Source organism: Arvicanthis niloticus, chromosome X, assembly GCF_011762505.2.
Source record: "Arvicanthis niloticus isolate mArvNil1 chromosome X, mArvNil1.pat.X, whole genome shotgun sequence".
NCBI classification, from domain to species: Eukaryota; Metazoa; Chordata; class Mammalia; order Rodentia; family Muridae; genus Arvicanthis; species Arvicanthis niloticus.
Window position 1 is genome coordinate 68,248,436 of NC_047679.1, and position 13,602 is coordinate 68,262,037.

The 13,602-nt window shown below is 36.9% G+C and overlaps 1 pseudogene; it reads right to left on the reverse strand.

Moving 5' to 3' along the window:
• Nucleotides 1-7,773: 7,773 nt before the first annotated feature.
• Nucleotides 7,774-8,798, reverse strand: LOC117695475 (ribosome biogenesis protein BRX1 homolog pseudogene; annotated as a pseudogene).
• Between the last annotated feature and the right edge of the window lie 4,804 nt (nucleotides 8,799-13,602).

Sequence of the window (13,602 nt, forward strand, 5' to 3'; positions counted from 1 at the left end):
TCATCTTGATATACTGTTTATGATGATGCCTAAGCATCCTAATACTGCTAATATTACCTATAAGAAATCATGATGGGTGTCTGTATTTTTTTTCTCTGCTTAGAAAAATTAAAGTATTTTTAAATTTATTTATTTTTTATTTTTTTATTTTTATTCTTTAATTATTTTTTACAGTCTAGACTTCAACCCCTTCCTTCTCTGCCCCTGACTACTCCTCATCCCATACCTCATCCCCCACACCAAGGATCTAAATGGATGTCCCCACTCCCCACCCCCAGATGAAATTACATTTGTTTAATGATTATCAAGGAAGAAAATCACTGCTGATTATTTTCACAAATTATATCAAACTCCACCAGGATTTATATCTTGGTGGGCAAGAAAAATGTGACAAGAGGCTGTTACAGTATTATTTATACAAATAATGAGAATAACAAAAGTGTGACAATGAGTCTATCAATTATGGAGAGACTTCAAGCAATATTGATTGATGACCAGATACACTATTATGTCCTTCTCAGCACCATAATGATCATGGCCATGATTGAAGGCAACAGTTTTTTATATTGAGATCACAAATTGGAATTGACTGCAGTATTGAATTATTGATATCTTTGAATTTCTTAAATGATGCAGTGATATATAATACATAATGTATAAGTGAGTGATAACATGTGTTAGTATTCTGTCTAAACTCCACCTCCCCAGTTACCTGGTAACAGCCAGGTATGCTCCTCCCCACAGTTACCTGGCAACCACCAGGTAGGCCTGATCCACTATAAAAGGGGCTGCTTGCCCCCTCCTCACTCTCTTACTCTTATTCTCTTACTCTTACTCTCTTACCCTCGCTAACCCCCCTTCCTCTCTCTCCATGTGGTCATGGCTGACCTCTACTTCTCTTCTCTCTTATCCTTCCACCTTCTTCTCCCCACCTTTGCCCTATCTCCTGAATAAACCTCCCCCCCTTGAAACCGTGTGGTCTGGAGTGGTCTGTTCTGAACTGCGGTTGGACTTCAAACAACTAACATTGGTGCTGTAACTCGGATACGAATACTTCAGGGACTGCTGTGCTGCCGGCTGCCGCAGCTGCTAGCTGCTGTGGCCAGGCGGGACCAATGCTGAGTGGCCTGCCTCTACCACTGCCACCATCACTTCTACACCACGTAGACTCCATTGCTGCTACCTGCCATCACAGACCTCGTGAATTTCCACCTCTGCTACAGACTAACTATGCCTGCGGCCCACCACGTTGTGCTCTGCATGTGGGTTAGGCAGCCAGACAGGCCCACACAGACCTTGCAGTTCCACTTTCCTGATACCAGACTGCATAGGCCTACAAACACACACTGACATATTGATTGGTAAGGCGATTCCAATTGGCGGGAGGGACCCTAGACGCCCAGATAAGGCCTGGCCAGCCTTCCTTGGGCTGAGAGGTGTTGGCAATTGTTTGCCCCAGTCCCTATGACTGGCCTCCTAGCTGAACTACTACTTAGGACATTGGCCTCTGGGTGACTCCCCACCCTCAAAAGCAGTTTACAGTCTCCCCCCCCGTTCTGAGCTCTTGCAGCTGCCAGAAATCCTGGTACCAGGTTAAACTGCTTTCAGCGAACTCTGGGAGTTCACTGGGGCCCCTAGATAATCTCGTGACGACCTGCTTACCTAGGCTGTAGCCTGGTTTCTTACAGACCTTATATGCCGATACAATAGCTCGGTAAGCCCTCCCTGTCACCCAATGGGTGCTACATTATCTTAGGCCGCACCCTCAGACACCCCAGTGAGTTATCTCCTTAAAAATCTCAGATCTCTAAAATTAACGCCTGCTTTGAGGCCTTCCAAATTGATTCATCTCTGCAATAAAGTTTGGATTCGGTACCCTCTAGATAATGGTTTAAAATGGCCACCTAATGGCACACTAGATCCAGTCATTTTAAAGGGTCTTCATACATACATATAGCAGTCTGGTAAATGGAAAAGTTCCCTATATTCAAGCATTCATCTACTTTCACTCTAATCTCTCCATGTGTTCTGCCTGTTCCCCACCTCAGTTTTTTTAGCCATCCACCACTAATCAGAATAACCATCCACATGGTCCCAGGAAAGATATCTTGAGCTCAGAGCTAACCCTGTCTTCCCTGACCTTCATTCTAGAACTCCTCTTGGGTGAGACACTTCCCCTCTCCTCTTGAGACAGTTTCTTGCAGCTGAGTATCCCAAGCCGGGCCTGGACAGACTGTTCTCTCTCTCAGGAGCACTGGCTCCAAGCTCTAGTCCCTAGCGTGTCTCCCGCAAGGGTCAGTCTGCCGCCTGCTGATGTAGGCCTCTTTCCCACTTTGCCTTCTCCATCATTTGCGGCTGGTTGTGACCATTTGGCTCAGCTGGTTTGCCTGAAAAGAAGCTGGTCCAGGACCCTGCTTGCTCCCTTCCCCTCTGTTCCTTAGCTCTGCTCTGGGATTTGTTTCCCAGTGCACAGCCACCCGAGCAAAGGGCTTGGCTGCCCTTACACTCGAGGGAGGCTCTCTCTCTCCCTCTCTGCCTGGGATCTGTAAAGGGAGTACAGACTGTAGCCGCCTAAGGCACTGGGCAGTGACTTCCGGCTGCTAACAGAAAGTCCTGCCCTACCGCCACAGCGGACCCTACCTACAATAACTATGCCCTCAGCTGTGGGGCCCATAGCCCCAGCTTTCCAGCCATTTGATCGTATGCCACTATTGCCAGCTTTCTTATTCTGTTCCTAGCCAAATGTTTTCTTGCTAATACTAAAATCTGCTTTTCTCTACCTACAGAACCTGCCAAAGCTACTTAAGACTCTTTCCTATCCTGTCTTAATAGATTTTTACTACTGCTATTAAATTCTATTCAGTTACAACCAAACCTTATGGCTCCCAATCTTGTCAAAAGTCTGCTAATAATATATTTAAGTTTATGGCCTAGAGAACTCCCAAAGCCTGTCACAGTTGACCCAAGATGGTTTCAGAAGACTTGGACACCTAGAAGATACAGCCTGGATTGCATGCGATGATATTGTCACTAATATAGTGGACAAAACTGGATGCCCTGAGTTAAATGACTTGGCTAAACCAAGGTAAGTCATTTCTCATGTCACGTGTATCCATTCCACAGAGAAAAAGCCCTGCGTCTTCTGCGCTTAGAAGCCAAACTGACCTCGCCCAAGAGACTATGGAGACCATGCGAACTGTTGGCTAGTGGACTCTGTAATTTTTAAAAATAATATATAGCTGGTAGATTATTGTTTACTCTTTCAGACTTCTGACTACATTGACAACTAAGCTTTCACAGATATTATCTGTTACCTCATTACCTAAACTCAGTTGCCATCAATTAAATGCTTCTTATTTCCTCTTCTTGCTATCTCACTGTCCTAATATTATCTGAGTTCCTATAAACTTGCCTACCTCTAATAAAACATTTCACTATACGATCCAGCATAGGTTCATCTTGAAGACTGCTTGTGTTGCTAACTCATGCTGTTATCTCTTTTGTAAACTTACAAGCTACAGGAAACCCACTCAGATCTACCTCTCACGGACCAAATAGATGCCATCCAGATAAGTACATCTGCCTAAAGTTCCCACTTACCTATTCCAAAGGGTGGGATCCCTCTGGGCTTCAAATGTACATCTTAGAAAAATTTTCTTTCCCCCAAATGTACTTAATCTTATTCCCTACATCTTGTCAAGTCCAGGCACATCCAGAACAACTCCAGAGAAGCAACCTCCAGATACTCCATCTCCTGTCACATACACAGCTGCTTCTACTGGACCTGTTCCTTCTGACCCATCCTCAGATGGCTCCACAGACCCTGGACAGCAGGAAGCAGCCAACTTTCCTAAGACTGGACAGACATTCCCCATACCTATTCTTCTGGGTTCCCCCTAGAGACTCATCGCCCCCAATGCCAGCAGGAAGTAGCCAGATATCACAATGTCCCTATTCCTGCTTCACTGTCACCTTTTTCTAATTTTTCTTTTTTAATTAAACCAAAACGAGGGAATGTTAGTATTCTGTCTAAACTCCACCTCCCCAGTTACCTGGTAACAGCCAGGTATGCTCCTCCCCACAGTTACCTGGCAACTGCCAGGTAGGCCTGATCCACTATAAAAGGGGCTGCTTGCCCCCTCCTCACTCTCTTACTCTTATTCTCTTACTCTTACTCTCTTACTCTCGCTACCCCCACCCTTCCTCTCTCTCCATGTGGTCATGGCCGGCCTCTACTTCTCTTCTCTCTTATCCTTCCACCTTCTTCTCCCCACCTTTGCCCTATCTCCTGAATAAACCTCCCCCCCTTGAAACCATGTGGTCTGGAGTGGTCTGTTCTGAACTGAGATCAGACTTCGTCAAACAACTAACAACATGAATGCAGCTGACCAATTTTGGAAACTCTAGATCAACTTATGGTGAACTAAAATAACTTGCCAGAGAAAATCCTTATGGCTCTTAAGGACAAGAAAATTCTTTTGTTTGGGGTAATATAAGACAATATTACAATTCACAAGTCAGTATCTTTTCTAATAGTGAGCATAGGGCTTTTTAAAAGCTTATGTTTTCTTTTATTTTTGAGATTTCTTTTGAGATTATTAAGGCTACAGAATTAATGGCAGCCATTTAAGATGAAAAATACCTTTTATCTGTGTGAATACAGATGACATAATTTCTTCTAAGTAGAAGCCTAGAGATAGTCACAGCACAGGCAGTGGAAGCCAGATTAGGCTGGATACTGGGTATATCAAGTCTACCCATGCTAACCTTGAAAGGTTGGAGAGAAACATGGATGAGGAGATAAGAAAGACACACTGGACCAGAGGTGAAGAAGGATGTGAGCCTTTAAATAAAAATAGAAATAGCCTATATGTATAGGAGAAACAGGAGGTCACAAACATCTTATATCTATCCTCCTTTCCAGTACATTCTCTTGAACTGTATGCCACAGAAAATGGAAAAGTGCTATTTGTAGAATAAAGTATGGCTTAGGATTTTGCATATATTGTATGTTTTCTTAGGATCTAACACATTCTCCTGTATTGATGATCTTTATCCCCAAATCAAAAGAATTTCTCCCTCCAAATGTTTTTTTAATCAAGCCAGTAAAACAAATTATATATATATATATATATATATATATATATATATATATATATATATATATATATATATATATCAGCTTAAGGCTGTAAAAATATTGTAAGCTTAAGGCCTACTTTCTGAGGCATACACTTGACTAATCTATTACTATATAGCTTAGGGAAAGACATTGACACAACGTTAACTTTTATTAGGGTTAGGTAAAGTTTAACAAGATCTATATCAATGACATCTGGAACAAGACACTAAATAGTTATGTCCCTGATATCAAAAGATTTTCCAAGCATAAGAGGTTACAGAATAAACAACAGCCATTTAAGATGGAAAATAACTTTCATCTGTGTGAATATAGATGGCATTGAGGAAGACTGGAAACTTGTACATCATGTGGGTTGTTTATGCAAAATATAATGACAAATTTAAGAAATATAAAATTTTATAAAGCAAAAAGTATCCTAAGCTTGTGTTAATTTGTTATTTGAAAAAGAGGAGATTTTAAATTAAATGTTTATTATTATTATTAATTATTGGTTTTGCTTGTAATAGTTTTGGGGGATTATAATAGAGCCTCATGCAGCATAGCCTAAGACAATATTATGTGTAAACTTATGTATTGAAATTTATAAGGTTGTTATATTCACAAGTAACTAAATGCAATTTAAAATCTTATAAGTTCCATTTTGATAAGTAACTTTTACAGCAATAATACTTTAAAAGATTTTATACAATATTTTGCTAATTTTGTTTAGATCAATTTAGATATACAAATAATTATCACGTGTTTTATCTTCTTACAATGTTCAGTGCAGTAGCATATTTCACAGGTTTCTGACTTAAGAACAATATGCTATACCATAGGGCCTACGTGAACAGTAGAGTATGTTACCCAAATTTTCATAAAAACACTCTGTGGTGTTCATACAATAACAGAGAGTATAGTTCTCAGAATGAATTTTATAAATCGTACTTCAAAAATGATACACATGCATAACTGAAGTAATGTAATTTTAGGAATTTTATCATGTTTAAATTGTATGCATATTTGTTTATATGCACATGTGCCATGTGTGTAAAGTTGGAAGCCACAGAAAAGCTCCTGGGACTTGATAGTCATTAAAACTCATAGAGCCACTCTTCTCTACTGCCCCAAAGATAGGAGTTTTTGTTGTTGTTTATTTATTGTTTTTTTTTTTTAATGTGGATTGTGGGATCAGATACAGGTCTTTTTGTAAAAAAGGCAACAACTTTATTAACTAGGTTATCTACCTTACTCCATGACTAGCTGTTTCAATAGTTTTTAAAACGGCATACCTCAAACAGTTTATTTATAAAAAGATTGAGGCTTTTTGACTGTGGGCTCTGATACCCCCTTCCTAATTTTCATTTATGTTCCTTGAAAATACATGTACATAAACATGTATAACACATCAAGATATTCTATAATCAAAAGGAAAATTTCTTAAGAGACAAAATACTGCCCTTCCTCAGTTCTGAAATCTGAGTTACAACTGTAATACTAGAATGATCCTTGGGACCTTACGAAAAATTCTTACTAAAAAAACCTGGTTTCTAAGCCATGGCAGATTGGATTATTCACATTTTTGGATATGCCTGAATGGGAAAGGGCTATGTATATTATAGTTTAAAAATCACTTTCTTTAAGTCTCCAGTTGCCTAACAGAGTTATCCTTCTTGTTCATGAATTACACTATTGAAGCAAATTTATAACTTCCACTGTCCTAGTGAATAACATATTTGATCATCTTTTAGCATGACAGTCAATGAAAGAAAAAGAACTTATATTTTATAGCACAAACTAGGTTTAAAAACTTATATAAATTGACAGCATGTTTGAAAGCACTTCCTCAAATTTTATGAAGCTCAGCTTTAAAAGAAAAGTTATTATTTCTTTTTCAGCTGTTCATAAATATTTTCAGCTCCTGTGCATTACTCTTTATCCAATATATCTTGACTTAGCCTTAGAGTCACTTTTTTCAAATCTTTTTATTGATATATATTATATTCATTAGAATATCAGTTTATTTGTTTTAACAAATTCCAAATAGTACTGTCTCAACTATGTGTTCCTCAAGCTTTTGTATGCATATGAATCTTATGGTGATTAGCATTGCATTAAAATTTTTAGTTCACTAATTCTGAATCAAATTCTATGTTTCTAACTAGCTCTCATGTCTTTGCAATCCAGAGCGATTTATGTTTGCTTGTTTGTTTATTTTTTTCATTTTTTTTTACAAAACACAGTTCATGTAATAAGGTTCATTTATCTCACAAATAATTATCCAAGCTGGAATGTCCAGAGATAAATCAGCTCTTCCTCATAATGACCAAACAAAACTTTTTGAATACCTGTTTTATAATTTTGTAGATACTTACAGGTAACCTGTAAGATCACAGGTGACTGAAACAAATGGCTACCAAAATCCTCAAAATTTACCATAATATTTTTTAAAGAGAAATTTAAACGTAGATTTTTTTTTAGTTCTCAAGATGCTTTATTTAGAAAAAGACCAATACCAACACTGATTTAAACATTTTAATTTTTTAAAATGGCACACTAATTAGACATAGCTAGTTCTGTATACTAAAAGTATTTACACATGGAATACAAAATAAATACACAGTAACTAAAAAATATAGTTATCCACTGATTCATTTTTTACTCCCTCTGCTCATCTTCTGTTGCAGTTTCTGATGCCTTTTGTAAATCCTTCTCTTCCTTGCTTTCAGATCTACTTTTTGGCTCTGTTTTCACCCACTGTTTCTCCTCTGGTGGTGTAACAAACCCTTCTGCAGTGGAATCATGTGGAAGAATAGTCTTTGGTTCTTTCTTCCTCAATTTCTGAACATTTTTGACTTGCTGTCTCTCTCTGTACATTGCAGCTATAGTGGACTTTATGACATCCTGATGCATGCTTGGAGACTGGTAATGAGGATTTTCATATAAGGTTAGTACTCCAAAGCTCCCCTGAAAAAAATCTTTATGAGATTTAAGTCAAAATGAGGTCCTATTTCTACTAGAGCAGTGGCATCTTCTATAATCAGTAAGTTCTGAAACCATATCCTGTTATCCAGAATGGTGGACGTATACACGTGGTCTATAAACAGCTGACCCTTGGGATGGTACTGTGGTGTATTAAAAACTGAATTAAGATTTCTTTTAACAAAGTATAATGTGGCAAATGATCAAAAGCAGGGTCAAAAGATAAAAGGGGCTGAGAACCTTTCAAACAATTTCCAGTCATCTTTAGTTCAGCCAGGGTATGAATATTTTGCACCAAGAATTTGGCACATGGCCCATGAAGTAAATTTCAAAGCCACACACAGAGATCCTGTTTTTTCTTAGCTTCAAAGTAGATGCATTTTGTTGCAATTTTTCATTTCAGACTTCATTTATCACAAATAATTTATCTTTATGATCCATTTTAGTATCTGCTTTAGAATGAGGCATCAACATTCTCAAGTCTTGCATTAAGAGTCTTGTTCTGAAATTTATTCCTCTGGAAGCAAAGATGAGGATCTGCTCCTTATTTTTTCCATTTGCCCTGGAATACAATCTCCGTTTTCTGACTCTGCCTCTTTTGCCACATTAGCCTGCTGCTGGCTGCCCAGCTCCTTTCTGGTTTCTTCCCTTGAACCTCCAGACCCCCATGCCACTTTCTCTTGGTCACCGCCATCTTGCCTCACCATCAACAGTAGATTGTTTTATGAAGGCAATGAGATTGATAAAAGTAGATATCTTCAATCTACTTTTACTTGCCTGATAATAGATATTAAGGATACCTAGGGAGATGTCTTCAATTTAGGGAGACTCTATAAGAAAAGTATCCAAATGGCCTTTATAAAGGAAAAGACATACTTTAAAAAAATACCCTGGAAGTATTTGAAAGATGAAATGTAGCACATTCTTACAAATAAAAGTACTCCAATATATCATAGTATATTCTGTGGTACTTTGCAGTATGGATAGCTAGCAGAAGCATGGGTGGTTGGTAGTGGAATTTGACACTGCTGTAACTCTTCTGGAGTCACCCCTGTATTCTGAAAGACAATACAATTAAGAAAAATCATGACCACCAATCATGTTAACTCAAGCAACCTTACTTATACTCAGTAAGTTACAAAAATTTAGAAAATAAGCATGAAAATAAGAAGGAGGCTTATTGGGAGGAAGAAGGAGTTGTGCAGCAGTGCACAGGGATGGAAAGAGCAATGGAAAATGACTGCAAACAGAGTGGTTTATATACATGTATTAAGTTGTTAAAGATTTTTGAAAGTAAATAGAAAAAGATAAATAATCCCCTGAGACTCAAAGTTAGGCGTTTCAAAAGGAAGTGCAAGTTTTATGTGACTGTAAGTTATATATAAATCATTACTGTATTTTTTATTAAAACTTTAAGAAATACATGTATATACTTTATGAATGAAACAAAAACATTTCTATCCTGAGTATATTAAAGACAGAGTATCTGAATAGGATGTGGAATTGTGTTTTCATGGAGGTAATTTGGGAATTTGTTTGAGGACTTTCATTTTTATTTTGATTTGAATTTCTCTAGAGATTGTGCATCTCTCCATGTATATATTAACATTTTCCAGACTTTCTTTTGGGCAATGTCTATTCAATTTCCTTGCTCTTTTGTGAGTGGCTTTTGTTGGTGAACTATAGACATCATGTATATTAAATTTTTAGCACACATAATTTCCCAGTATTTTCTCCTTCTCATTCAATTGTGTATGCCTTTTGAGGTAAAGGGCTTTTTGCATTTTTTTAGTTTCAATTGTGCTGTATTCCCTGTAGATTTTTTTTATGTTTAGTTTATTGAAAGATGTATTTATAAAAAGATAATCTCTTGGCTTTAAATAGATATTATGTTCTAATATTAAAAAAACTATAAAAATATAAACTTTTGGATCACAAGAGGGCTTCTATGAAGCATGTAGCTACCCCTCACAAAGGAGAGAGTATGAATCTGCTTCTTAACATTTTCAAGGTTTTACTGTTCTTACAACAATCATGAATTTAGGAGGTTCTTCCCATTAGAGTAAAATTAGAGACAAAAAAATTCAGTTTTCGCTATGAACTCTTTACCTCCAAACTTAGAGGCTGCATGCTTCCTCATTCTTTTAGTGAATTTATTAGAATATAGAAGAGCCCCATGAAATAAGATATGCTTAACATAGCAAGTAGTGCATACTGCTGAGCATATATTTGAAGGCATTTATTCCCTACTCCAGAGACACTTGCACATCGATGTTTATTGCAGCTTTATTATAAAAGTTGAGAAATGGAATCAGCCCAGATGTCAATCACCTGATAAATTGATGATAAAAACATGGTATATGTACATAATGCCAATTTATTCAACTATAAAGAAAAGCTGAAGTTTGTTAATAAATGGAGAAAATTACACTAATAAGGTAATCCAGGTCTAGAAACAAAAAAATATGGTTGCTTTCACATGCAGATCCTAACCCGATTCTTGTTTTTGTGTCTAATTTGGAATACTTTTGGAAGCCAGAAAAGAAGAAAGGGTGTGGGAGGATGTTGTGAGGAATAGAATCACATTTTTGAAATGACAGTGGAGAGTGGGAATACTGTACAAGAAAAGAGGACAAGGGAAGGAAGAAAAATCAAAATGAGGAAAGTATTTTAAAAAACTGCATGGTAACTATTATCTTATAACCCATTAAAAACATGAAAAACAAACAAACAAAAAACATAGAACAGACATTGAAGCCAAACTGTTCCACAAGAGGAAACCAATACCAAGTACTGCAAACCTCTCTTAAGGAAAAAACAAATGACTCTACCTGCCTAGGGTCAAAGATAGCTTCTTACCTGAATAGAATGTGTGTGTGTGTGTGTGTGTGTGTGTGTGTGTGTGTGTGTGTGTGTGTGTGTATAGAACTGTCTTCTAAATATGTATAAAACACTGATAAATTAAATTAAAGGCTAATCTTGACTTTAATGTGAGAAGTCTCGCTTTACAGTGAATAGAGAAATTCATCACTGTACAAGATGGTTAAAAATAAAAAATGATTGAGGATTCATTTCCAAATAAGACTTTTATATCACCCCCTTTAGGCTTAGAGAACATTATAGAAGATGAGGTTGAAGGGATGTAAGAGCTAAAAAGATAAAAAAGGATGGTGAAATGCAGTGTTCTAAACATAACTCAGACATGACTATTATCAGCTCCTATCAGCAATACCTACAGGCACTGTGCTTATACAAAACAGACAAACAAATGATAAGAGCTCATTCAATAAGCAGGAATTATTGATGCAGGGGCTCATGTGGCTCTAATCTTAATGCTAAACTATTGGTAACTAAGAAATTCTGGAAGAGGGGGAAGCACTGTGTAAGTGGTATGCCCACAGATGAGCCTATCAGGCTCAAATGGATAGTTGTGGACCCATGGTCACACAGATTCACCCTAGTTAAATTCTGGGACATAGTTGTAGACCCATGGTCACACAGATAACCCTAGTTAAATTCTGGGACATAAAACAAAACATCCTGACTATGAAAAAAGAGATTAGTAGGGGAGAAGGTGAGCAGGTAAGGGGAAAAATGAGAAAAGGTAAAAGGAGAAATAATGAGAATGTGTAACCAATTCTAGTTAAATAAAGGGTTAGGATGTGTATGCTGTGCTCTCAGAGCAAATGATAGGCCAACAGACCTTACAGGAAAAGTGGTTTCCTCACCTTAGGAATATACTGTATGGCCTAGATTTAGATGCCTGGTGCTGAGTTCTTTGTTCTAACAATTCCCTATTTCTTTTGTATTGTCAGAAGACAAGAGTCAGTTTCTGGGTAGTGGGGAGGAGGGTAAGTAATTTAGGTGCTTTCTATGAATATTAAGTAAGTAATTTATAACACACACATATATACACACATAATATGTGTGTGTGTGTATATATATATATATATATATATATATATATATATATATATATATATATCAACCTTCATTTTGAGTTTTACAAAGCCTTTTAGACACCTTGATATTGGATTTGAGAAAGGAAGAGAAAGTCACAAGTATCAACATTGGAATTGTGTCTTCTCTTTCTTCAGGACTGCTTTTGTTTGGCTTCTCCTTTGGGTACTACATGAAAGTTCCTATTGAAAATGTTTGTTTGTATATCAATGCTCCAGTTTAAGAAAGCATGATGATGGTGAGTTAAGACATCTAAGGTGTCTCTCTGTAGATCTCTGGTGTCTGGGAGTATCTGCAGATGTTTTCATACCCAGGATTAGCCCACTCTTTGATGTCACAGATATTGCTAAAAGTTCACTGTGACATACATGATGTTGAAGTCCAATGTGATTGGCTGTTTAAAAGTCTGCTTCCACAGAGGGTTTTAGCCATTATGCTCCATACAATATCTGAAACAGTTTTGTTTTTCCTGGTACATTTTAAATGCTCCATACCTTCTTTTGGTCTCAGATATATATCACTCCCTCCTTGGTATCACCTTGCAACATTCACAGAAACACATAAACTGAGTGGCAGCATTTATTCTCTGGCTTTTGTTTCTACTAATATTGCTTGCATACTTCAGGGCTGTTGAAAAAATTTTGTAGGCTCCTCAGTACTTGGATGGCAATATTTGTAGAGATTAGCCATCACTTCCAATTGCCTTGAAGCCTTCTTGGGCTCAATATCTGATGATGTGACTCCAGCAACTGATAAAAAGTTTTGACTTAAGGAACCTTAATCATGGTAAAGTTTAGTCACTTCATCTTCCAGCTGATAACAGAATCCAGAAGCAGATGAAATAGTATGAAAAGAAGGATTTCTATCCTCTTCATACTCAGCCTCATTCTTTCTGGTGATTGCCTGGTACAATCTTCATTCTTCTAAAATTGATGCACTCTTATCAGGGTTCTCTTCTTGTCACTTTCTTTTCAAGAATGACTTCTAAATTCAAACTCATAAAGATTTCTATTTATATCTTTATTTAACAGTTTATTTTTTATTTATTTTTATTTATATATTTGATTAATTTTGAGTTAATTTCTATAAATGTATGTATTTGGTTTTCTTCAAGTAGTTATCTAAGTCACCAAACAATAATTTTTCCCTTTAATGGTTTTGGTGCACAGTTTGAAAATAATTTAATCATAAATAGCAGATTTCATGATTCCTATTCCATTCCACTGGTCCCTAGTTCACCTTTATACTATCATCATAATGTTTTAAATATTATACTTTTTGTAAAAATATTTAAGAATCAGAAAGTTTGTGTTAAATTAAATTGCTGTGAGAACACTGTCCTTGCAGAGGACAAGAGTTTTGCACTCAACACCCATATTGGGTAACACATAACCATGTGTAACTGATGCTCGGGCAATCCAATGCCTCTGTCCACCATTATATGTCCACATATCCATTTCTACCTATATGTATAATTAAAAATAATAAAAGTAGTTTTTATACAAAAAATAAGAATCAAAAAATATGAAAATTTCAAC